The sequence below is a fragment of the Myotis brandtii genome, unplaced genomic scaffold (genome assembly GCF_000412655.1).
Source record: "Myotis brandtii unplaced genomic scaffold, ASM41265v1 scaffold312, whole genome shotgun sequence".
Lineage (NCBI taxonomy): Eukaryota > Metazoa > Chordata > Mammalia > Chiroptera > Vespertilionidae > Myotis > Myotis brandtii.
Window position 1 is genome coordinate 1,471,790 of NW_005361955.1, and position 24,914 is coordinate 1,496,703.

At 51.5% G+C, this 24,914-nt stretch overlaps 1 protein-coding gene across 2 annotated transcripts in view; it reads left to right on the plus strand.

Moving 5' to 3' along the window:
• Window positions 1-630: 630 nt before the first annotated feature.
• Window positions 631-24,914, plus strand: part of SLC6A6 (solute carrier family 6 (neurotransmitter transporter), member 6) — a 68,022-nt gene continuing 43,738 nt past the window's right edge. The window contains exon 1 of one of the 2 annotated variants that reach the window (XM_005870018.2): window positions 631-686. The gene's annotated coding sequence lies outside the window, so the exon portion shown is untranslated. Of the gene's footprint in view, window positions 687-20,369; window positions 20,825-24,914 lie in introns of those variants that run through there. The other variant, XM_005870016.2, reaches the window with a different exon arrangement.

Genomic DNA, 24,914 nt, shown 5'->3' on the forward strand with positions numbered 1-24,914 from the left:
AAGGAACCATTTCCTGGATTACTGCATTTTCATATTCCAGCAAACCAGGAGAGCCTCCCAGCTGGTGGTCATTCAGGTTTGGGGACTGCTTGGCTCAGCACAGTTCAACAGATTTTCTTGGCACATGAATCTCAGAGCCTCTAAATAGTTGATAAGTATTTTCCAAGAATCTGGGGTCTCTAGAGCCTTGAAGCTCATCTATCTGACCTTGGCATGTCCCCTTGCTTGCAGCAAACAGCCAGTCCCAGACCTGGGCACATGACTGGGCTGGTGAGGTGCTCACAGTAGTGTAGGCATTTGGGTCAGAGCTGGGGGGGCGAGGTATGCAGCTTAGGCAGCAAGAAGAACCATCTCCTCCCAATGCTGGGCTGGGCCATCTGCTCCTCCCAGCACAGGCTACCTGCGGACAGTTTCAGGGACACTGCACCCAGGAGAGGGGCGTGCGAGCAAGTGTGTCTGTGTGGGAGCTTGTGAGTGTGCAGGAGCGCCTCAGCACCCCAGTTTTCTGTCCCCGCTGCGTGTTGTTGGGGGCCCTTCCTAGCGTGTGTGAGCTGGGTGGTCACATCTGGAAGAAGACCGAGTCCTGTGTGTAGTCACAAGTCACAACCTGACCAGATCTTTCCTTCTTTTCTTCCTCTCATTGTGATAGGTCCAGAGCAGCAGCCCTTTCTGAGGAGCCTCCAAACGTAAGTGGCACTGAGCTCTCCCCACGGCGATGGGTTACGCCAACTCGGCCGTGACCCGAGGTGTGGTGCCTCGGAGCTTGGTGTTTCCTCCAGGCTCTGAGAGGGGAAGGCATACCCGGGCTGTGGGACCTTATCCACAAGTTGTCACCTCTGGGTGGCAGGGCCATAGCCCAGGTTGGCTACCTGTGCCAGCCTGTGTCAGGGAGGCAGCCCTGCAAATGGGCCAAGCACTGATTTTGGGGTCCTGGCCTAGTTCCCATCCTGGCTTTGCCACCAAGCAGTGATGGGGTCCTCGCCGAGCTGATTCTGAGGATTGGGGTCGGACCCGTGTGAAAGGGTGATCCACTTGGCTTCCGGCACAGACAGGATGCTCCAGGAATCGGGGCTGCTATCCCAATTTTCTCTTCATTAAACTTTTTATTTGTAAAAAAGTGAAACCCTTCAGAAAAGTTGCAAGAATATTACCGTGAATTCCCATATACCCTTCACTTAGATTTTCTCATTGTCAACATGTGCCACTTTGGCATCATCTTTTTCTCTCTATGGTATAAAGATAGTCCCTTTAATTCTCTCTCTCTCTCTCTCTCTCTCTCTCTCTCTCTCTCTCTCGCTGAATCATTGGGGGTTTTGCAGTCAAGATGCCTCTTTACCCCTAACTAACCCTTCAGCACGTGTTTCGTAAGAACAAGGCCATTCGTCCTTTTATGTAAGCACATAATTATCAACCCAGGACGTTTACTACTGGCACAGTTCTGTTATCTAATCTACAGACCTTAATGACATCTCGCTTTTGCTGATCGTATCCTGACATTTACAGAAGCTCCCCCACCCCCCTTACGTAGTCATTCAGGATCACGACACTGTTTCTAAAGGGGGTTGATGGGGCAGGAGCCTGACTCTGTCGCTTTTCTGCAGATGCCTTATTTGCCTTGATGTAAACGATCTTGCTGTTGGGGCTTTCAGAGTCTTGTAGTTGTGACAGTCAATAAGAAATACATTTTACGACAGGATGCCGCATGTGCTCACACACGTACACGCGCATGAAACTGAAACCACAGTTTCAAAAATAATAACTCATGTCCTCACCATCTTCGGGCTCTGTTCTCTCCTCGTTTCTTGTAGAAAAACGATAGCCCTGACTCTCTAAGTTGATTTCATGACCCAGTAGATTCTGCTCTGGAATTGGGAAATCCTGGCTTCCTGGGCAGTAATTTCTCCTGGCGGGGGTGGGCATGGGGAGGGGAAGGGAGGGAATGCCCCCTCACCAAGCTCCCACTGGTCCAGGGTTGGGATTTGGGGTGATCGAGGAAGCCAGGACTAGGAGAAAAGGCCCAAAGACCCTTGGCTTGCTACTGCCAGTGGTGGACCTGATTCTGTCCTTGTCACCAAGACTCCCCAACCCGGGTGCTCTGCCACAGTCCACTGGACCCCATGGAGACCTGTTCTTCATGCTGTGACATTAGAGGTGGACAGCCAGGCAGTCCTATCCCTAGTGGCTCAGGACACCTCTCTGACCAGCTGCCAAGTAGGAATTGTCCCACTGCATATCACCTCCAGAGTCATCACCATAAACATCATGAATGCCAGTAAGAATACTCCCTGACATTTAACTCTTTAACAGCTGAACATGGTGCTGAGAGGCACATTTTAACCTACAACAGTCCTCTGACTTGGGTGCTGTTATTCTTTTTGTAAAAATGACAGATAACATTTATTGAGTGCTTGTTCCAGATCACTGCTAGGCACTTTACCGGCTCATGCATTCCTCACAGCAGTCCTGTGAAGTGGACACAGGCATTATCTCCCTATACAGATAGGGAAGCTGAGGCTTAGAGAGGTGAATTGACTCCCCCCTAGGTCACATGGCGAGGAAGGATTTGAAGTCCGGTTGGTCTGACCCCAGTGCCAACATCATCCAGCGGTGCCTTCCCCTCTCCCTCCCCCAGACTGGGAGCAGACTCCCACTTCAGCCCCTTCCTGAGGCCCAGTCCTGGTTAATGAGTAGCCCAGGGCAGCTGGAAGCCAGGTGCCTGCTGTTGAGAAGCTGGAATGTGAGTTCTGCTTGCAGATAAAGAGAATATTGTGCTAGGGGCCTGGCCCCCACCAGGGCTGGTGACTTTTTAGGAAATAAACAGAAACCAGCCACTGTTCCGCTCTTCCGAGGCTTGCTGACCCATCCATGCTGGTTGAGAACTCATTTTATAGGCAAGGCAGTTGAGGCTGACAGGTGGGTTTGATCTCAGGCCTGCCTGATGCCTCCTCCAAGCAGCCCTCCTGGGTTTACTTTTGACATGACAAGCAACATGGGATTTAGAGGAGGGTATCTTTAAAGGACAGAAGCTGTCATCCCTGAAGTCTGAGCACTACTGGGTTGCAGCCCTCCTCACTGTGATCTCCAGGTTCCCATCTGAAAAAAGAGCTGATAATCGCTTACGAGACTCTCACAGGGTTGTGCGCAGCCAAGATGATGATGTGGGACTCTGAGTTATTAATGAACCAGCCAAAATCCTTATTCCTGACAGGACAGCCCATATAGTGGAAAGCCCAAGGAGATGGAGAGTCAGACAGTTCCTGGTTCGAATCCTGACTCCACCCTGTGCCAGCTGTGTGAGCTTGAGGGGAGGGTCACTGAACTTCTGAGCCTCAGATTCCCCACCTGTAATCTGTAACACGAAACAATAACAGCACCCAGGAGGATTAGAAAAACAGCGAGTGTGGGATCGGGGGTAATGGTCATCACAGTGGAATTTTGAAGCACTCAACAGCCTAACAAAATCAGTTTCAAGAACCCCAATACATTTTCACTTTTCATCTCCCTGGCACGAGTTCCTAGAGCAGGGGTGGGGATTGTCCGGCCTGCGGGCCGAATAAGGCCCGCAAAATCATTTGATCTGGCTCTGCCAAGGCATTAAGGGTGAATTAATTAAATGTTTGACCAAATATAGCAGGCTAATTTTTAAGTTGATAATTTTGTATGGCCAGGGAATGACATAAATATCCAAATGGCCCTTGGCAGAAAAAAGGTTCCCCACTCCTGGCTTTACTGCTCCTCTGGGCCTGGAGCTGAAACACAGCTGAGGCCTAGAGCAACCCCACCCCACCCCAGCTGAAAATTAGATCCACCCACCTGGGTGTCGGGTAATTTTAGCAAGAGGGGAACCTGTCAGGAGAATTCTCATGGGGCCTTCTCCCTACCTTTCCTGGTTGTAAGCTGGCCGGGAAAGGCTGCTAATATCAAGACCTGTGATTGTTAAAAGCTATAAAGTCAGCACTAGCTAGCTACCTCTAAGGGCCAAGGCAATGAGAAGGGTATTTATTGTTTGTTACCTGATTTAAAAATTGAGACATATTTGACATAGGAAACCATTGTGTAAGTTTAAGGTGTACACATGTGAATGTGATACATTTGTATTGATGTATTGATTGCCATAGTACTCTTAGCTAACACTTCCATCGAGTCACATAATTATCATTTTTTATAGCGTTGGGAAGTAATATCTTTAATGCAGAACATTTGGAGAGCACAGAAAAGTCAAAAGGAGAAAATAAAACGTATCCCAATTTCCACCATCCAGAGATAGCTGTTGACTGGGAGAATGGCACCAGGTGTTAGACCAGTGGCGTCAGACCAGACCTCTAGCCAGCAACCTGAGTACTTGAGTTCTGGCTAAGAAAGAATTCAGAGCCAAGACCAACTATAAGAGAAAGTTTATTTAGAAAGTCACAGAGGTAGAAGATGTGAGCCATCTGAGCTGTGTGGGCTCAGGAGCAAGTTACAAAGGGCCCAGGAGCTTAGGAAAAAGAGCGACAGGAAAAACCGCCAGGGGAAAGAGGGTGGGGAAGGGTTCGTGTGCTCCTAGAGAGCACGGCATTGGGTGCTCTGTCCTGAGGGCTTATAAGGGTGGGGATTTTAGGGGAGGTCCTTGGAGAGGATCTCCATGGAAGATTCACCAGCTCTCCAGGTGTGTCCTTTCAGGGTCACGTTCTCCGCTTATTAGTTGGCACCAGGGCAAGGGGTCATTAGCCAATTCTCCGGGAAAGTGGCGTGCTTGGTGAGCGGGGACAGGTTCCCCTCGTGCTGGTCCTGATGTCAGCCATGGCTTTGCTTGTCTGGTTTTACTGCTCCTCTGGGCCTTGAGCTTTAACACCACTGAGGCCTAGATGTTATTCCTGTTCCTAGGGGTTAATGCTCAAGGGAGTGTTGTGCAAGGGCCTGCATGGGAGTCGAATGAAGCCACTCTTTAGCCCCTATTCCTCCTCCAAGGGGGTCTACTGCATGACTGGCAACACGCCAGGGGAGGAAAGGTCAGGGGAGGGTCCGAACTTCATGACCAGCGATTTGCTAGGGAGGAAAGATTACCCTCGGGGCGAGGTCCTAGTTTTCCCAGTTTTGCCTGTTGCTAGGCACCCGGGGCTTTCCACCCAGGTGACCTTCTGTACCTGGCCCTTCCTCTTTGCTCTGCTCATGTCTGCGTGACTGCCTATCATATAGCCATATATGATTTTAAAATTTAAAATTTTCTTTCAAAAGTGAACGCTCAGTGTGGCTATGCTTGGGAGCCAACTTCTCCCTGCCCCCCCCACATATTTCTGATCATTTTTCTGGGTCTTGAGTCTTCTAAGTGAGGGGTCCACAACTTCTTAAGGGTTCTCACCTCTGCTATTGTAGCTAGAATGCAAAGCCAATATGCAAATGATGGGTGTAGCTTTGTGTCAGTAAAACTTTATTTACAAAAACAAAAGCGTTGGATCTGGACCAGGGCCACAAGTTTGTTGGCTCTGTTCAGATTGGTTTTCATTTGTTGGGTAAACCAATTGTTTAATCCCCTAGTGATGAGGGATTGGCCTTTTGCAGTTTCTCTTTCTTATAAACCACTCTGCTGTGAACATCTTTTTTTTTCCATTCTACTTTTAATTGTGGTAAAATACACATAACATAAAATTTGCCATCCTAACCATTTTTAAGTGTACAGTTTGTCAGTGTTGTGCAACCAATCTCCGGAACTTTTTCATCTTGCAAAACCAAATGCAGTGAACATACTACACATGGGTCTGGTCAGCACATTGGAATTGCTACCCTAAGGGACTGTGTATTTTTAAGATGCTGGGCACAGTGTCACCAAATTTTTGACCCTCCAGAAATCACCCTAAATGACAGCCCTCAGACATCAAGAGGGAGTGGTGGCACCTCCCTGGGGAGTCCCTGCCTTCAGGGCTTTAGGGAGCAGAGGATTTAAAACAATCCACCCAGACTAGTAGCCCCCAATCTGCTAGCCTTCCTCATTTGGGGAAGAAAATAAAAACTCAGTAAACAGGAAATGCTATGAATAATGGGCCACACTCAGAGGTTGATGAATACACGGTTTAGAGAGAGGAGAGGTGTGGTTAATGTCCAGTGAGTCTGGGTGTAAATGTCACTTGGTCTCTACCTCACTGTGGGTCTCGGGTCATGTCAGTGAACGTCTCTGTGCCCCAGAGTCCTCTGTCAAAGGAGACATGATATAGAATGATGTAGAGCCTCTCTTCTCTGGTTGTTGTGAGGATCAGGGAAGAAAAACTGTGAAAGTTCTCAGTACAGTGATGGACACATAGCAATTACTCAATAAGTAGTAGTTATTATAATTGCTATTCCTATTGCTACCATTATTGTAATTATTTCTGACCCCTCTAGCTCAGAAATATATAGTAGCCTGAATATATGGACAATAATAGCCCTTTGCAATTCTCAAAAATGTTTTCTATCTCTAATACTTATATTATCTTACAGCGTTATTACTATCCTCATATAACAGGTGAGAAATTTGAGGCTCAAAAGGGCAGTGGCCAGCTCGAGGTCAGCACACATCGTTGGCGTGTAGTCTCCTACGCAGCAGCTGCTGGGCGATGGGGCCTCTGGGTGGCAGGGCCTCTGAGTGACAGGGCAGTCTGGCGCCTCCCTTTCTGGTTGCACCTGTGTCAGGAGAGCGTGGGTCTCAGGTGGAGAGAAGATTCCTTGGGTGTATCTTCCTGTCTTGGCTCTTAGCAAGGGATCAGTCAGGGACTTCTTCAAGGAAAGGGGTTACAATTCGAATGTGTGGGTTTCCCCACACCACCAATGATAGGTGGGTGTCCTATCATTGAACTCCATTCTGATGCCATCGACCTGGTGACAGTGTCAGATTCCACAGATTAAGGGCTCAGTGCCCCCTCCCCCTTCACACGCCAATTGCAAGTCCCGGTTGTCACCGAAGACCCAACTGGCTGTAGATGGGAGGTTCCCATGACCTCCTCCTGGGTTCTATTTTGCTAGAGTGACTCACAGAGCTCAGAGAGACATTTCACTCACTAGATCACTGGTTTATTATAAAAGGCTGTAACTCCGGAGGAGCAGGATGGAAGGGATGCCCTAGGGCACAGTGTGGGGAAGGAGCACAGGGCTTCCACGCTCTCCACTTTCCCAGAGTCACCGACCCCGAAGCTGCTGGAACCCATCCTTTTCTTTCTTTCGTTTTTTCCCATCCTTTTGTTTTTTTATGGAGGTTTCCTAGCACGGGCATGACAGAGGAAATCATTAGCCATTGGCCATTGGTTCAACCTCCAGCTCCTCTCCCTCCCCCATAGATCCTGTGAGTGGGACTGAAAGTTCCAACCCTAGAATCACATTGGTTCTCCAAGCAACCAGCCCCCATCCTAGGCCACCTTCTACCGATTGCCTCATCAACATAATGGAAGATACCGGAACTGATCTCCAGAGCAAATTCCCAGGATTTTTAGAGCTCCATGCCACGCATGGGGATGAAGATTAAGTATATGCGTCTTATTATAAATCATGTCATCACAGAGGTTTTTTCAGAGACTGACAGGGCCTTTCAGAGACCAGCACTTCCCAGTCTGAAACCTGAGAGAAGTTTTTGAGAGCTATTCCCATCTGTGTCCAGAAACTCAGGCTCACAAAAGTAGGAGCCTCCTGGGGCTGCTGATAGCCTCTGGGCTTGGGGTTTTGCTCTCGGGGCACCCCTCAGGGAGGGTACCCTCTTTCATGTCGATGTGAGAATGTCCAAAGCTATAAAGAATTCATCTAAGATTTTATTTGAGCCAAACTGACATCAATGCTGGGGAGCAAATTTCAAATGCTCCCGAGAATGGCAGTGTTGCAGTTTATTTGATGCCTTTGGAATTAAGGAGGGACTTTAAGGAAGATTACCTCAAGGTCCGAGAAAGCAAGGTACAGAGGAGTTAAGATGCTGTGGTCCCTTGAGGGTGGTTGCACCTTTGAGGGGTCTGGAAAGGAGGGTTACTCTCTATGCATTTCAGAGGTGTGCTAACAACGGGCAGGGCTGGCTTGAAAACCTTCCACTAAAGAAAGTTATAGGCCCGGGATGTGAATTTGTGGTCAGATCCCCCGATGAGGTTACTTCCCATAGAATCTCTTTTTATATAGTTCACAGTCTGAACTCAGCCCCAGCAAGGGAAGGGCCTTAGAGCCCCTCGCAGCACCTGGTGGGCTCACCTGGAACGTGGGTCTGGAACCATTTCCTCAGGGTAGCTGCTGACCTTCCCATGGAAACTCAGCTTTGCTTTCAGGAGCCGGGTACCCTGGTGGGAGGGGTCTCCCTCCCTGAGCTGGGTGCTTACTGTAAAAGGGACAACAGTGCATGTGCCTCCCCCACCCTGTCTGTGTGCTTAGGAAGAGGGCTGGCCCCCACCTCAGCCTGGCAGCTCAGTGGCACACCCCTGTGGGGCTGTGTAGACACCTCAGCGTCCAAAAAGCACTCTCACCCTCCTGCCTTTGTCCCTAGGAACAGCCATGGGTGGTAGTTTTGGGTCGTCTGCTCCTCTGCCCCTCATTCCCAGCCCTGACTCAGCTCCCACTTCACCTTGCACGTTTGTGGGTGCTCTCTTACCCCCAAATCCTGCCATCTTCCCACATCATCCTGAGCTCTTGCTTGATGGAGTCCCACCAGGGCTGTCGTGTTGCCACAGGGGGATGTGGCTCTTATTCATATTTTCGGGCTCGAGTGGTGCTGTGAGCCTCTGCTTGTCTTGCTGTTTTTAGTCTTTTCTGGTGTCCTGTCTGCCCTGACCATCTCTCACACATGAGGTCTTTCTCTTGTTCACTAAGTTACTGGGGCCCAGAGAGAGATGGGGTTCCAGTGAGGAATCGAGGGCTGGGTCCTGGTCAGTGGGAAGGACGGCACGACCCATTGGCAATGTCTGTCCAGGGTCAGGGTAGAAGGATGTGGAATGTGACGGTAACGTGACCTGACGTCTTTGGCGTGGACGCCTGCTTTGGAAAAAATGTGCAAACGGAGGAGCCAAGGGGATGGTGAAATGTCTGTGCAGCCATCAGGAAGCGGCTTCCTGGTGGGAAGAAGGACAGGAGCATGCCTACATGCTCGGAGAGTGTGTGGTCTTCGGTCCCCACTTTCTTCATTTTACTCAGGCGGAGGTTTCAGACCAGGCGGCTAGAGTATTCAATTCCTCTTATTTCCTGGTCTCCTCTTTTGTGCTAGTTTGGGGGGGAGGGTAACACATCCAGATATTGTAGATTAGGTTGCCAGATAAAATGCAGGGCTCCCAGTTAAATTCAAATTTTAGACAAACAATGACTCATGTTTTTAGTCTAAGTATGTCCCGTGCAGTGTTTGCTAAATCTGACAAGTTTACCTCTGCAGCCTCATTTATCCAACAGCCCAGGGAGGTCATTCCCAGAAACTATGACGAACTGCTTCTTGAAGTTTCAGACTGTCCCCATGAATCTAGTTCCAGTGGCTGTCGCCCCAGCCCTGGCCCTCTTTGCTCTGAGACTCTAAGACGCTGCTGCCTTGGGCCTCTGTCTCCTCATCCAGGCACCAAAGTGTCAGCCTAGTTGATTTATGAATTCCAGTTCTGACATAGAGATGCTTCCTGAGCACCTAACATGCCCCAGAACTGAACTCATCTGAGCCGAGACAGCCCTGTGAGAAGGTTACAATGTTCCCGGCTTTAAGGGTGAAGAAGCCGGACTCGGAGAGGTGCCTGGTGATGCCACTGGGGCACACCGAGTAGGAGACAGGAGCGGTGGGCTTTTGGGCTCCCCACCTGCCCTCTCCTCCCCTGGGCTGCTACCCAGGAGGCCCCTGCTGCCCTTCCTGGTTTATTCCCTCTAGACCAGCGGTCGCCAACAAGTGGTCCGCGAGATCCGAAAAGTTGGCGACTGCTGCTCAAGACCCTCTCCTGTCCTGTGATGATCTCACACCTGAAGGAACTGAGTCATTTATTCATTTACTCAGTCATTTATTCATTTACTCAGTTTTTATTGAGCTCCCACTGTATACCAGACACAGTGCTGGGCAGTGGAGATAGAATGGGGAACAAGGCAGGAAGGGAGAGACAAATGATTACACAAACCATTATGATTGCAAAGTGGGACAGAGGCCCCCAAAACTCAGTCAGAGTGTGTAAGCAGGAGACTGGGCCTTGTCTCAGGGTGGAAAAGGGAGGTAGGTGGTCTGGGAATGGGAGCCAGCCCTCCTTCTCATGACCCTGTCTGCCTCCACCTTCCCATCCATCCTTCCTTATAAATGAGCCCCTAGAGGCTCAGAGAGGTGCAGTGACCTGCCCAAGGTCACACAGCTCCTTGAGATGTCAGGCCTCTGCTCCTCTCAGCACCACCCTTCCTTTCCTGGCATTGTCTAGAGAAGAGTCCCTGCTCCGCTGCATCCTGGCTGTGTGGCCTCCCACAAGTCCCATCTCCTGTTGGGCCTCAGTTGCCCCAACTGTAAAATGGGGACTGTGATGCCCACTGGGTTAACCGGCACATATACTAGTAGGAAAAAGCAGTTTGTTATATTAAAAAGCTTGATGCAAATATTTCTTCTCCTTATTTTTTTAATCCTCTCCCAAGGACATTTTTCCATTGATTTTTAGAGAGAGTAGAAGGAAGGGGGTGGGGGGGGAGAGAAACATCAATGTGAGAGAGACATATCAATTGATTGTCTCTCCCCACACACGCCCCAACCAGGCTGGGGATCGAGCCTGCAACCGAAGTATGTGCCCTTGACCAGAATCCAACCCAGGACCCTTCAGCCCGTGGGCTCACGCTCTATCCACTGAGCCAAACTGGCGAGGGCGCAAATATTTCATATTCATGTTTCATAACACCCGTAATGAAGCGCTTTCAGGGATAATTTAGGGTTAAACAGTCCAGATATTCAGTGAAGCCTCTCACTCTAAAAGACAAAATTAGAAAGGCTGAAGCTCTGGGAGGTCCCTGGCTGGGGGTTGGTGGTGGGGCTACTTCTAGGCCAGTGATGGCGAACCTTTTGAGCTCGGCGTGTCAGCATTTTGAAAAACCCTAACTTAACTCTGGTGCCGTGTCACCTATAGAAATGTTTTGATATTTGCAACCATAGTAAAACAAAGACTTATATTTTTGATATTTATTTTATATATTTAAATGCCATTTAACAAAGAAAAATCAACCCAAAAAATGAGTTCGCGTGTCACCTCTGACACGCGTGTCATAGGTTCACCATCACTGTTCTAGGCACTGATTCCTCCACGTCTGAGACCTTCCCTGGGCCAGCTGATCTCTGTGTGGCCAGGCCTGAAAGTGTCATGGCCGAGCACTGGGCCTGCTGGGTGCTTCTGGGGAGAAGGGGTGCCCCCAACTTTTTAAAAAAGATAAATTAAAGAATTACACAGTCTAATGGGGGAGACTAATATGTGAACATATAAATGACATTAAAATTCGGTGAGTTTTTATTTCCAATTTTATTGAGAAATAATTGACATACATCACTGTGTAAGGTGAAGGTAGGTAGATGTACAGCATGTTTGACTTACCTAGATTGTGAAATGATTACCACACAGGCTTAGCTGACATCCACCATCTCACGTAGACACAGTAGCCCCTGTTTTTCCAGGTTACAGACCTTTTGTTTTCCCTGTGGCCTCTCTAGTCCATTGAGACCTTCACACCCCTTTCCAGACCTGCTGAGTCAGGGAAAGGCCTAGTGAAAATAATTTGATGTCAGGGCGAGTTTGGAGAAACCCTCTAAACATCTGAAAACTGAGAATTGAAAGTCTGTTCATTCTGTCGTCAGAGAGTTATGGGCTCCTCCTGTGGCTCAGGTCCTGGCCGGGTCCTGGGGACCCAGAGATGAATGAGTCTCACTCTGTCCAGGCTGGGAACTCCCAGGGGGGACAAATCGGGTGTCCATTGGCAGGGTCTCTCAAAGATGCTTTGGGTACACAAAGTTTAGAATCTCTCCGAGAGGCCTCTACTAGGCTCATGCCAGGTGAGCACAAGACCGAAGGGCCTTACTGGTAGGGAAACCACCCATGAAAAGGCAGGGCAGAGTGAAAGTGTGAAGTGGGCGCTCCCCGTGCATAAGGGGGTGGCGTGGCTGGGTGTTCCCTTCTGGGGAAGGGAGAGGGGCTGGATGGGGTGGTCTAGCCTGCTGAACCCAGATGCCCTGCTGAGTGGTTGGTATTGATTCACTTTGGGGAACCAGCCTAAAACCACAAGTTCTTATTTAATTCTTCCAGGTGCCCTTAAAGGTAAGGACTGTTTAGTTGTTTTGACAACTGGCTCAGGAAGAAAAACAAAACCCAGCCCTCACTCAAACACACTTGTAGGAGAATCACAGGCTCAGCCAGAGGTCCCAGGAGGAGACCCACTCTAATGAGATGTCTAACCTAGTTGTGCTGACTCACGTGGTTTTAGAAGCATATAAAGTACCTTGGGAGGGGACAGCAGTGCCAGCCGACTGGCTGCGTGTTTGACACAAAACACCAATTGAGCTGTTTATTTGGTATTTTCCCTGCTGTACAGAACAGTTTGTGTCTGCCTTTCTCAGCACTGGGAGAAGCTGAGAAAAGGGGTATAGTTAGTGTTTATTAACTGCATGACAAGAAAGGTGGCTGATCTTTTCCTGTTCAGGGCCACACTGTTTCTCCTGAGAGAAAATCTAATCCTGCATTGAGGCACTTCCTTGTACCTTCCCTTGTGTAATGCGAGGTGCCCCATTTCAATGATGATGCAACTGAGGCCCCAGGGGGAATTGACATTCCTGAGGTCACTACTTCTTAAGCCGGCAAATGGCAGAGTTAGGTTCCAACTAAAATCTTTTATGGTGACACAGCAGAGGCAAAAGTGGAACTAGGCAAAGAGTACTTGGGGAACAGAGTCTCGAGGGGTGCGGGAGGTGCCTGTTGGGGAATTCAGAGAACAAAGCTGGAGAGGCCAGTAGGATCCCTCCTCTCCAGTGACAATATCGGGCAGGAATTATTTAGAACTCGGCCATCTGGGGGTCAGTAGGAACTGATTGAACAAATAAATAGATGAGTCCATTAAAAAGAACAGATTTCTCAACTAATTATAGTTGTGGCCTAAATTCCAGGTATCCTTGCCCTCAAGCAGCAAAAGGAGGCTCCCAGATCGCCGGCTATCTATAGGATGAGTAAACTGATTAAGTCCTGGTCGGGCCACTTTACCAGAGGGTCAGGGTGAGGGAAAGCAAGCTCAGGGGAGGTGTGGAGGTAGGGATGTTCTCAGGGCTGAGCGGGAGTGAGGTGGCCCCGGGCAGTTACACTTCCAAACGTGGCCTGGGCTTGGAGAGAGAACCGCTGGATTCCACCTCTCCCTGCACCAATTATTTGAGATTAGCCACATAGCTGCTTAATTGCTCTGGGCAGGCTGAACTTAATAGTTAAAAGCTCTTCCTGGCCTGAGAGGCCAGTATTAGTCATCCCAGCAGGTATACATAATTAAATGGGAAGATCTTTGTGGAGCACTTAGGACAAAGCCTCAGCTAAGTGGATGTTTGGGTGGCTGCGTTCTGTGGTGGAGACTGGCTGCAGCCCAGTCCTTGGAGATGGGGAAATACCTATGATCTGGGTCCATCATGAGACGTGAATTCTAACCCAGCTGGTTGATTTGCACAATGACACCCCTGCCAGCCTCAGGTGAATAGGGGGACTTTCTGGAATAAAAGCCAGGAGACGTCCCAGAGCCCAGTGCAGTGGCTGAGAAACCAGGACTCTGGAGCCCTTGTCTCTTCCTGGCTGTACACCTTTGGTCAAGTCACTCAACCTCTTTGAACCTCATAGGGTAAGATCCGTCATCTCATAGAGTCATTGGTAAGGACTGGGTAAACCACTGCACCCCAATGCCAGACACTGAGCCTGGCACACATGTGTGCTTAACCCAGGGAGCTGGCATTTCTCTCTGTAACTGGCCGTGTATTTGGAAGATTTTCCATTCATTTAAGGCATTCCGAGTGTGCTTTATATCCTATCAGATTCTGAAAGTGCTATGAAGTCTCATTACCTTGGACTAATTATAGGAGAAAAGTGAGCAGCCATAATCAGTAATTTAAAGAAATAAAAATATTTAGCATGATTAAAAAAAATTACTACTTGCTAGAATTATACCGAGTGCCCATCGAAGTGCCAGGCACACAATGTTAGCTGCAATTATTGTTTCCAGGATTTAAGAACAGCTGGAAAAGAACCAAGGGTTGCTATAACAACAGCAGTCCAGGTCCTCCTCATTTGCTGCCTCCTGGGCGGAGGCCCATCCCCTGCCCTAGAGCACCCTGTGATGCAGATGTGACCACAGGAGGATAGGAGAAAAGTGAGCAGCCATAATCAGTAATTTAAAGAAATAAAAAATATTTAGCATGATTAAAAAAAATTACTACTTGCTAGAATTATACCGAGTGCCCATCGAAGTGCCAGGCACACAATGTTAGCTGCAATTATTGTTTCCAGGATTTAAGAACAGCTGGAAAAGAACCAAGGGTTGCTATAACAACAGCAGTCCAGGTCCTCCTCATTTGCTGCCTCCTGGGCGGAGGCCCATCCCCTGCCCTAGAGCACCCTGTGATGCAGATGTGACCACAGGAGGAAGATTTGAGGATTGCAGCTGAGGAATGAGCTACTCGTTCAGCTGGGAGAGGGGCAGGGAATGGTTAGGGAATGGCTTCCTGGAGAAGTTGGCATTTGAAGATGAGAAGAGCAGGGATGTGCATTCCTGGGCCTGCCGGGAACCGCCTGTGAAAATGCACTGAGCCGTGAAAGCCCACAACCTCCCAGGCAACGGTGTATAGAGACAGTGAGTTCTGTGATTAGGAACCATCTCTCTGGCTTAAGTTCTGCTTAGGGACATTCCCAGTCAGCAGCATGTTTCTGGAGAAGGCAGTCTCTGGGCACCTGGGCTTTGATGGAAGGGGCATTGTGACCTCATGAGCAGATATGCTGAGGCCCAGAGCCCAGGTGCTGGGCATCTTCTGCACCCTCACAGGCCTCTGATGCACCCCATTTGACTTACCCAGGGACACGTCACTTTTGCTTGCCCACCTGTTCCTGGCTGCTCACAGAGCCTCTGTCCCCTTAGAGAGCCACCTTGGGCTTGCTTCTATAATTCAAGCTTAGAGGTGTGAGGTCTCCAACAGCTCTAGTTACCTAGGAAACGGTGTTCAGGGAGTCTGCCTGGGTGGGAGAGGGGGCAGGGACAAACGGGGGAGCCCTCTGAGTTCTGACCGGAGTGGTCCTGCTGGGGGCCTGGTGGGAACAAGGTCTTTCTCAGAGGCGTCCAGCTTGGAGCAGGTCCTGGCTCCCCGTGCTTGCCCAGGTTGCCCACCCCAGACCACCAGGGGGACCCTCTGTCTGTTCAAATCCTTCCTTGATGGAGCCTCTCAGCCTCTGCATTGACTGATGATAGGTCACTGGGTGACCAGGAAGGGCATTTCCTTGGGGTCAAGGACCTCTGTGGGATTTGGGGCTGTAATTTCCCTGGGCCTGGAAAAGAGCTCCCCAAATAAGTAAGGAGTTGAACTGGTCCTAAGCATCCAAAGTCAGAGCAGGCTGGAAAGGGAACTGGACGTGCAGAGTCCAGAGTTGAAACATTGGAGACGGAAACTCTTATACCTAGGCCTCAGTTTCCCCACCTGCAAAATGGGCACATTATTGGCATTGAATTTCATGAACTAGTGCATGAACTAGTACACATTCAAAACACAAATCTGGGTTGAGGAGTGGAATGGCCTACCCTGGGGCTGGTAAACTTTTTATTTTACCAATTTTTAAAAAGATACCATCTGCTCTCACTATGATGTTGTGAAAGAAATGACATCTTTAGTACCCCTACCCCCTACCCACGCCCAGGCAGTCTCCTTCCCCTCCCCCCCAGGCCTTGACTCAATGCCCTTGGCTTTCTCCTTGCACTTGCAGCTGGTGAAGGCTCACCCAGGTTGGCAGAGGCCTGGCACACTGGACAGCCATGGGATGAAGCTCTGGAATGCTCTGAGAGCAACCACAATGATCACTGCTGTCTTGCCTTCCTACTAGTAGGCACTTCTCTGAGATTTGCTCCAGTGTGAATAGGTGGTCACCCTCATGCATAACATCTCAATATGCACCTGTCTGTGCCTGGCTATGTGCTGAGCAGTTTACTTGCGTCAGTTCATGTGATCACCCCTCTGCCCTGGGAGGTGGGTCTACTATCAGCTGCATTTTCTGCTGAGGAAACTGAGGCATAGTAAGCAGGCTCCCTAGGTCACACAGCAGAGCCAGGTTTGATCCCTAGCAGCCTGACTAGAGCTTCCTGGCAAGTCCCTTCCCCTTGTAGGCTTCAGTCTCCTTACCTGTGAACTCTGGGCATGGGGTCCTGGGCTGCTGTGTCATTCAGTGATGGCTTGGTGAGGGGTCTCAGGCACTCAGCGACCTCTGAGGTTTTGAGGCTGCCAGGAGGAGTTGAGGGGTCACAGTCTCTGATTTCTGCAGCTGCAGCCATCGTGGGGGACACCTTCCTCTCCTGAAGGTTTTCTTCACAGCTGCCCAGAGTGACCAGTGGAAGGAAGGAGGGAGGGAGGCTCATTGGCTGCTCTGCTCCAAGTAGCTTGTCTGCAGTTGTCCCCACAGGTTGGCGAGGCCGCTGTGCAGTCCCCTTTCCCAGCAGTGTTCACAGCAAAGCCTTTGTTTGCTCTCAAGTCCAGGCCCCAGTCCCTGAAACTTCCACCTCCCCAGCTTGGCAGGCGCCACAGCCCTGAGGGCTAGAACGGTCCCAATACCTTGTATGGGAGCTGCAGGCCTGGTCTAGCTGCCTGTCCCTCCTCCTGCCCTCTGTCCTGCCATGGGCAGCTACCTGAGTTGCTATCCCAACTGGACCCCAAGGCTAGGTAGAGGAAGTGACAGGAGGTTCCCACATTCATGCTCAGATCTCCAGGAAGCCACCAGCCCATGGCACCCACATTGCCCTCAGTCAGCAATATACTGGGTGGGGGGAACCCCAGGGTTTCCCAATCCTTGCCACTGAGGAAGGGGAGAGGAAGTTGGAATAGAAGGGAAAGGGGAACGGGGAGGAGACTCGGGTGAGTGTTAGGGTGACGGCCTTGTTGCAGAGATGGCTGACCTGCATTGGAGCCCTGGTCCTGGCCATGTGAGGTGACCTGTAAAGTGCCCAGTGGGCCTGGTGGTGCCCAGCAGGGCCTTGGCTAGGAGTCCAGGCTGCCACTGCTCTAGGGAGAGTGTATGAATTTGGCCATCAACTTGGTATCTGACACTTTATCCAGGTGCTGTTCTAAGCTGTCTACACATATTAGCTCATTTAACCCCCATGACCCTCAGAGATATTACTATTCCCATTCTGTATTTGAGGAAACTGAGGCACAGATTTATTTAAGGAGTACATTTTCTTCTGCCGGGCTGGTTGCCTTCAAGAGAGAGGGCTGTGTGTGTGTGTGTGTGTGTGTGTGTGTGTGTGTGTGTGTCTGGATCTCCTGGTCACCTGGCCTAAAGCACAGCCCACAGGGCAGGCCTGGCCTTGGTCAAGCAGTGGTCACTGGCAGAGCTGGGCCTCACTGGGGCCTGCTTGGGTAGCTGGCACTTTAGGGACAGATGTTTCTCCTTTTGGGAAGACCCTACCTGCTGCCTCTACTTTAGGGAAAAAGTGACCCCCCTCTGTAGGGGTGACAGCCAGGGGCGTCCCCAGTGTGTGTGTGTGTGTGTGTGTGTGTGTGTTGCTGGATCTCCTGGTCACCTGGCCTAAAGCACAGCCCACAGGGCAGGCCTGGCCTTGGTCAAGCAGTGGTCACTGGCAGAGCTGGGCCTCACTGGGGCCTGCTTGGGTAGCTGGCACTTTAGGGACAGATGTTTCTCCTTTTGGGAAGACCCTACCTGCTGCCTCTACTTTAGGGAAAAAGTGACCCCCCTCTGTAGGGGTGACAGCCAGGGGCGTCCCCAAGTCCCAGGCGATATAACTTGTGCCTTGTTCCTGTCTTTGGAGACACTGCCTGAGTCAGCTAGACTCCGGGCCTCGCCAGACTTTGGAGCCAGGCCCACTGGATTGGGGGTCTGTGGGTCTGTGATGCATGGATCCCACATACTCCACTCAGCTCTCTGCCCCAGAGCCCCAGGTAGTCCACCTGACAGCCCTCACCTATGTTTCTCAAGCTCCTTTTTACTTGACCAAGCAGAGAAAGGGAGTGTTGGCCTTGTCCTGGATTCATATTCTGGCTCTGCCACTCACTGGTTTCCCTTGGGCCAGGTCCTATCACCTCTTTGAGCCTTAGTTCCCTTGTCGGTAAACTGGGGACAAAAGTGCCCACCGCAGGGGAACTGTCAGGAGCAGTGGCAATAGGGCACAGGAGAACCCATGTGCCAATGGTTCTCGGGGGAGGCCCAGGACCTCCTGGGGCTGAGGAAGTGAAACCAAGCAGGGCCCAGTCCCCAGCTGCTCAGAGCCCGACAGGAGAGACTGTCCACGTGTAACATGTGCGCACGCACGCACACACGCACACATATGCGCACGCATGCACACACGCACTACCCATCACCAAGTCCTTTGTATAGGTTGCTTTTGTTTTATGTTTTACCAAGCGTCGCCCAGTTCATTAGCATCCCCGTTCCCAACCTCACCTGATTCTAAGATTCACTGAGTGTCTGGGGGTTGGTTTTACAGCTTTTGAGTAAAATTCAGATTTCGTAGGTTTGGGGTGGGCCAGGCACCTGTCATTTTGGCCAGAGTCCCAGATGATGCCAATGTTCAGGCACATGTGAGGATTTTGGTCATTCACCCGCTCTGCCCAAGAACCCAGGAACTTCAGCAAGGGACGGTTTTACAGATGAAGAAACGGAGGTTTCCCAAGGAGAACTTGGAATTTGTCATACCGTTCTCAGCAAAAGCCCAGCAGTGGCAATAGGGCATAGGAGGACCAGTGGCACATGAAAACCTGAGGGAGATGGGGCTGTCCGGGCCGCCCTGGAGGGTGTTCTGCACGTGTGGGAAACCACAGCTGAGAAATGCCTGTCCTCCCTCAAGCTCACCCGACGCTGGTGTGGGCTGTAATATGAGTTTTATACCCTTTGGAGGGAACTCAGATGCATGCTGGAACACATTCCACTCTCTAGCAGAGAGCACATAGGGCCCATCCTTCGTCTGTGGACCTCCCTGCCTTTGTCCTCAACGTCTGCCATTGCTGTTATCCTGGTCGAGGAGCCCTCACAGCTAAAAGGTAGAAGATATTTACTCCTATATTGAGTGTCCCCAGAGTCCTGAGCCCTAAATGTTCTGTTTGACCAATATTCACAGAGCCAGGCTCTGGGCAACAGAAGAGCAAACAGATAGTGACATGATGGGCTGGTGAGTGTGGCCTGGCCCATGGAGCCCAAGCATGTCACGGCCTTTGCCCTGGGTATTTATTGCCGTGAGTTACTTGGGGAACAGTGTGCCCGGCTAAGGGAACAGCATGAGCGAAGGTGTGGTTTAGTAGTCCCTGGAGTCTTGGGTGGGCTCCAGATGGCGGAGGACACTTGAAACTTGACTTCCAGATAAGTGACCAGTCGTCCAGACTAAAGCACCTTCGCTCTGAAACAGGGGCACTGGCGGCAGACTTTGTGGGTCCATCACCCTCGGTCTTGCTGACTCCCAGGCTGTTTCATTCTGCAGGCACCGAACTGCCCTTGAGCTAAATTTCTAGGTTAGGGTGAGGAAAGGGTGGAGCTAGGAAGTTAGACAAAGTCTTTCCTCACTGAGCAGAGACAGGTTTAAAAGAGGAACGAGAACGAATGGGGAGCTTGTTTACAAACGCTTACTGAGCTGGGAGTTTTCACGCGGTATTATGCCCACCTTACAAAGGGTAACACAGAGCCCAAGAGGTGACTTGCCCAAGGCCCTACGGCAAAGAGTGGCCCTGGCCGGTTTCCATGGAGCTGTGAACCCCACAGAGCTCTGGTGTAGCGTTGGCTGGGAGTGGCTGGGCAGGGAGTGGGCACTGGGCCACTGGTGTGCCATTAGCTGGCCTTGCCACCCAGGGCCTGTCTCTCTCCAGTTTCTATACAGCGAGGGAGGGGCTGCTCTCTGTTTGCTTTCACAGCCAGTGAGAGGAGGTGGTGTTAGGGTTCTTACAGCTCAAAAGGGGAAGTTTGAGGAAATGAAAACCAAGCCTTTCTTTTTTCTCGAATCTCTTTTTGTGGCCTCCAGAAATAATCCTGGGTTCTGCAGAGCCCGCTTCAGGATCATGGCTGACCACCCCCCCCCCCCCCCCCCCCCCCCCCCCCCACCCCACCCCCACAACCCTCACTTCCGGCAAAACCAGGCTGGGGCCCCGGGGTGGTGGGGAAGCTGACGGGAGAAGAGTGGCAGGCTTGTGGCTGGTGAGTCAGTGCCTGGAGGCTGTTGCCTGCTGACTCACCGCCTGGTGCCTGAAAACAGGCCCCCAAGCGCCCAGCAGACATCATGGCGGCCCTTCTCGTCCACCTAATCCTCTCCTTTGGCTAAGCTGTGGTGATGGCGGCGGCGCCCGGCGTGTGCTGGAAATCTAAGTGGCGTTTGGGGTCTGAACCCCGTCAGACAGGATCCGAGAGGCCTGCCTGTTCCCGGACCCCTGCCTTCCTGTGGCGCGGGCCCGGCTGAGGGGCCCAGCCAGGCGGTGTCATGAGACTTCCTCCTTGAAGCCTCTCATTCCCTCTTGACTCAGACGCGTGCTCCGGTCCTTATGAACTGGCAGAATAGTTTCTGTTACTTTGACAAGACAAGCCCCTCCCCTGTCTCTGGACATTAGCACCTCGAGGGCATGCAGGTGACCCTGTGCCCCCTGCAGGGGCCGGCTGTGCAGTAGGTGCTCGGTCAGCGTGGGACAGTCAGTCGGGCGATTCCTCCTGACCAGCTCTCGGTGAGTAAGGGCCTGCTCAGTGCAGGGAACGGACTTGTCTGAGATCCAATGGCGTCAAAGGCTGACCCTGTTCTTCCCTCACCTGTGGAGGGGTGAGGGGGTCTAGACGCGATGCACAAGAACGTTTTCTTTTCTGTGTCCCTGGTGTTGTGGCCCTGGGCTAAGGGGAGGGAGTTCCACTGCCCATCCTTGGCTGGTGCCTCTTTGCAGCCACCTTCAGCCCATCCCCAGGGGCTCGGCTCACGAGGAAGAGGCTGGACAGCTCTGGGGTACCCGACTTGCAACTGCTTACAGGGAGAAGCTCACCATGAGCCTTCAAATCCCCTCTTACTCTGGGAGGGTTGGCCAGGTGGTCGGGGACAGGTAGGGGCTTTTAGCTGAATGTGCTGAGCCTTCAGTGGGACAGAGCAAGGCTCTCAGGGGCTGCCCACCCTTCGAATAAATCTAGGTCCTAACCCTGGCCTCCAGTCTCTGTCTCCTCTCCAGGTCACCCATGCCCTGCCCCCTCTTTTTCTCTGTTCCCACACTGGCCTTCTCTGTTCCTTTACCAAGCCCAGTGTGGCCCTCTTTGCACACGCTGTTCCCTGCTCTGAGAACACCATTCCCCCTGATGTTTGCAGATCTCGGCTTCAATATGGTTTAAAGCACAGACCCTGGAGCCGATAGTCTGGGTGCGAAAGAATCCCAGTGTGTGACTTGTGGGCAAGTGGCTCACCTCTCTGGGCCTCAGTCTTTCGTCCAGGCTTCTAAGAGGAATAAATGAGTTGGTGCCTGAATGGGCTAAGCATGGGGCCTGCCCAGAGCCAGTCCTCAGTGGCTGCCATTATGAAATGTCACCCCCTCATAGGGGCCTGCCGGCAGCTGGGCCCCGCCCCCCCCCCCCCCCGCCCCTTGCCCCATCACCTACACCTCATCCCGCTTGGCTGTCGTCTACGTACTGGCCCAGTCGTAACTCATGTTTGTGCTTAGTGTCCGTCTCTCCTTCTGGAATGTCAGCTCCTCAGGGCTCATGTCCACACCCCCAGTTCCTGGAGCCGTGCCTGGCACCTAGGGTAGGCTATCAGTAAATGTTTATCCAGCATGCACTGCTCGCTGAAGCCCCTTTGCTCTGTTCTTTTCCCTGGATATCCAAGATGAAAAGGGGAAGTACCTGCCCTGCGTGACCCAACGGAACTGAAATAGGCTCAGCTTTCTGACTCCTAGCCCACTTTCCTTCCTGAGTCCATGACTTGCTTGGCTGGTGCCTGGGCCACCTCTGTTTTGGGCATGATTGTGCCCACCTCACCTTCACTTGGGGGTGGGGGGGGGTGCCCAACCACACTGCTCAGGCCCCTCTGCCCTTCGCTAGGCCCAGCTCTGTGGGGGAGGGGAGGACCTCTGGTGCCTGGGCCACCTCTGTTTTGGGCATGATTGTGCCCACCTCACCTGCACCTGGGGGGGGGGGGGTGCCCAACCACACTGCTCAGGCCCCTCTGCCCTTCGCTAGGCCCAACTCTGTCGGGGAGGGGAGGACCTTCTCAGCCCCGCCCCCCTCCCCCTGCAGTTTGCACGTCCTCTTTGTTTCATCTCTGCTGCCTGCCTGTGGTCTCTGGGCTTTGGGTCAAGGCCTGCCATCTGCAAGGAGATAAGAAAAATATTTGGACCCAGTCCTCAGACCTTTTACCTGTAAATGTTTTTGTGTGGGGGTGAGGACAAGGTGGCTGTAGTACACCGGACCCACATCCTGCCCTGCTCCCTACCGGCATTGTCCCAGAGGCCAGTTCTTTGCAAAATTTGTCTCTATCTGCCCACATTTTCCTTTGCAAACCTCAGACCAAGAAGTATGACCTGCTCTGGTGGGCCCCTGTGTAGAGCTCACACTTGCCCCGGGATGGTGTGGAGTCAGAATTTGGGTGTAAATCCTGGCCCACTGCCTCGTGGCTGTGTGACCTGGGCCAGACCCTCCCCTTCTCAGAGTCTCCGCTTCCTGATCCGTGAAGGGGGAGGCTTCGTGTGGCTTGGGGAGAAGTAAATGTTTCTGAAAGCTGAAGGCTGAGCCCGAGCCAGGCAGGTGCCCTCAGCGGAGATGGGGAGGGGGTCTCTGAGGGTGACCTGAACTTTTATGGGGTGGGAGGTTGCAGTTAGATTAGGGGAGGGGAGGACCTTGCCCACAGACACTGAACCCAGGTGGAGAACAAGCCCTGTCCCCAGAGATGTCATGCTGAAAACAATTCCCCAAACAATTCACTTTCACTAGGACCAGAATGTTGTCACTCATTGTTTCGGCTTTGTTCCGGGCAAAACAATGCCAGGCTTCCTGGATGACCTCACTGGGGTGAGCCATCGGGCCTATGAGGCTGGGCTGATCAGATTGTCCTTTGCTGTGGCCGCCTTGGGTGACCCGGGCAATGATATGACCGAAGAGAGCAAACCGTGTTTATATTTGGCCCACACAGTGTCTTAGGAATTGGAAAGTCTGTATGCCCACACACCTCCGATTTCAACCTCTCTGGAGAAATCGGAGGAGCTGGCCCCGGTGGGTCCCAATCCCAGTAGCTGGAGCTGAGAAGAGCGACCTGTGGCTGGGCTCCCTTCTGCTGCAGTCCCTGCCCTTCCCTGTGGCCTCCCCACTGGACTCCTGTCCTTTGCCTGCCAGGCCCCTGGAGGTCTTTGAGCTTAGAGGCCTTAAGCTTATCACACCTGAGTTAGCCTGAGTTAAGAATAAATAATACAAGATAAACAGATACAGATCACGTGGCTCGATCAAATGATTTAATTGTTTAAAGATGTACCTTTATAAGAAAAGAAAAAAACACACACTTTAATTTCTCCTTTTCAAAAACAGCTATCCTCGGTAGAAGGTGAAATAGTGCTCTTAACACAGTTCAGGGTGCTTAATTGTTACATGTTTTGTTGGCTGGGATGGTATGTGGCAGATGGTATTACTCATTGACCCCAGCCCTCCTCGCTGAGCCTGTCCATTGCCTGGAATCTGTGGAGACAGTGCTCACAGGAGCCCCTTCAAATCCAGAAGAGAAATGTGGGAGACCCTGTTCACTAGAGGAAGCATCGGCCCATAGCACTGTCCATTCTGCCTTAGTCCATGGGTTTCATCAGCCCTCCCAGCTCATCCCTGTGGCCTGGGCACTGACTGCTCCCCAGGTCCCCAGGTCCCCAGACCCTGCCCCGTCTCTGCCATGTGTTCCCTCATTTCCCTGTTTGCCCTTCTCTACTTCCCTAACTTGTCAGCCCAGTCCAGTGGCTGGAAGTTGGCTTAAAGGCACCGGGCCTGATTTCACTTTGTGACTTTGCTAAAGCCAAGGGGTTGCATGGACACTGGAAGCCACAATAGACCTGGGAGCCATTTGAAGCTCCGGGGTCTTTTACTTGCTGTGTGACCCTGGGCAGGTGACTTCACCTCTCTGCACCTCATCATCAAGACAGAGATGGTAGCAGCCCCATTGAGGGACTAAGAAAATGCTTGCAAAGCCTTGGCACAGTGCTGAGTAAATGTGTGCAGTCAGTGGCCAATAAATGCAGCCTCTTTCTGTTCCCTTTTCTTTTTTAAGCACTCAGGACACCATGTCTGCCACGTGGTATAATAAAGTCCCAATGTGGTCAGCTGTTTTCTTCAATAATAGCTAATATTTATTAATCACTTCGTATGTACCAGTACCTATGCTGAAAATTTTATAGGCATCATCCTATTTAATCCCTGAGAGATGAGTTTTATTTTCATCCTCTTTTTTTTGAATCAGGGAGGAAACTGAGGCACAGGGAAGGTTGTCACTTGCCCCAGGTCACACAGCATAGTCATGACGTCAGTGAGCCCAGAACACTGGCTCTGGTGTGGATAGGGAGGCTGAAAAGGAGGGCAGATAAGGGGACAGATAAGCAGTGTGCTTCATTCTACAGCCCAACAGGCAGGGGGCTACTCGGGCCTCGGGTTTTCCCACTTGTAAAATGAGTCTGTCATCCAGGTGTCCTCCCCCAGTTCTGGGGTGCTGGGAGCTGCTTGCCTAACCCCCAGAGGTTTGCTGAGAAATAGCAACTGTTCATTCGGTCTTAGAGGCCAGCCACGTGGTAGGCCCTTTTGGAGTGTGTGTGGGGG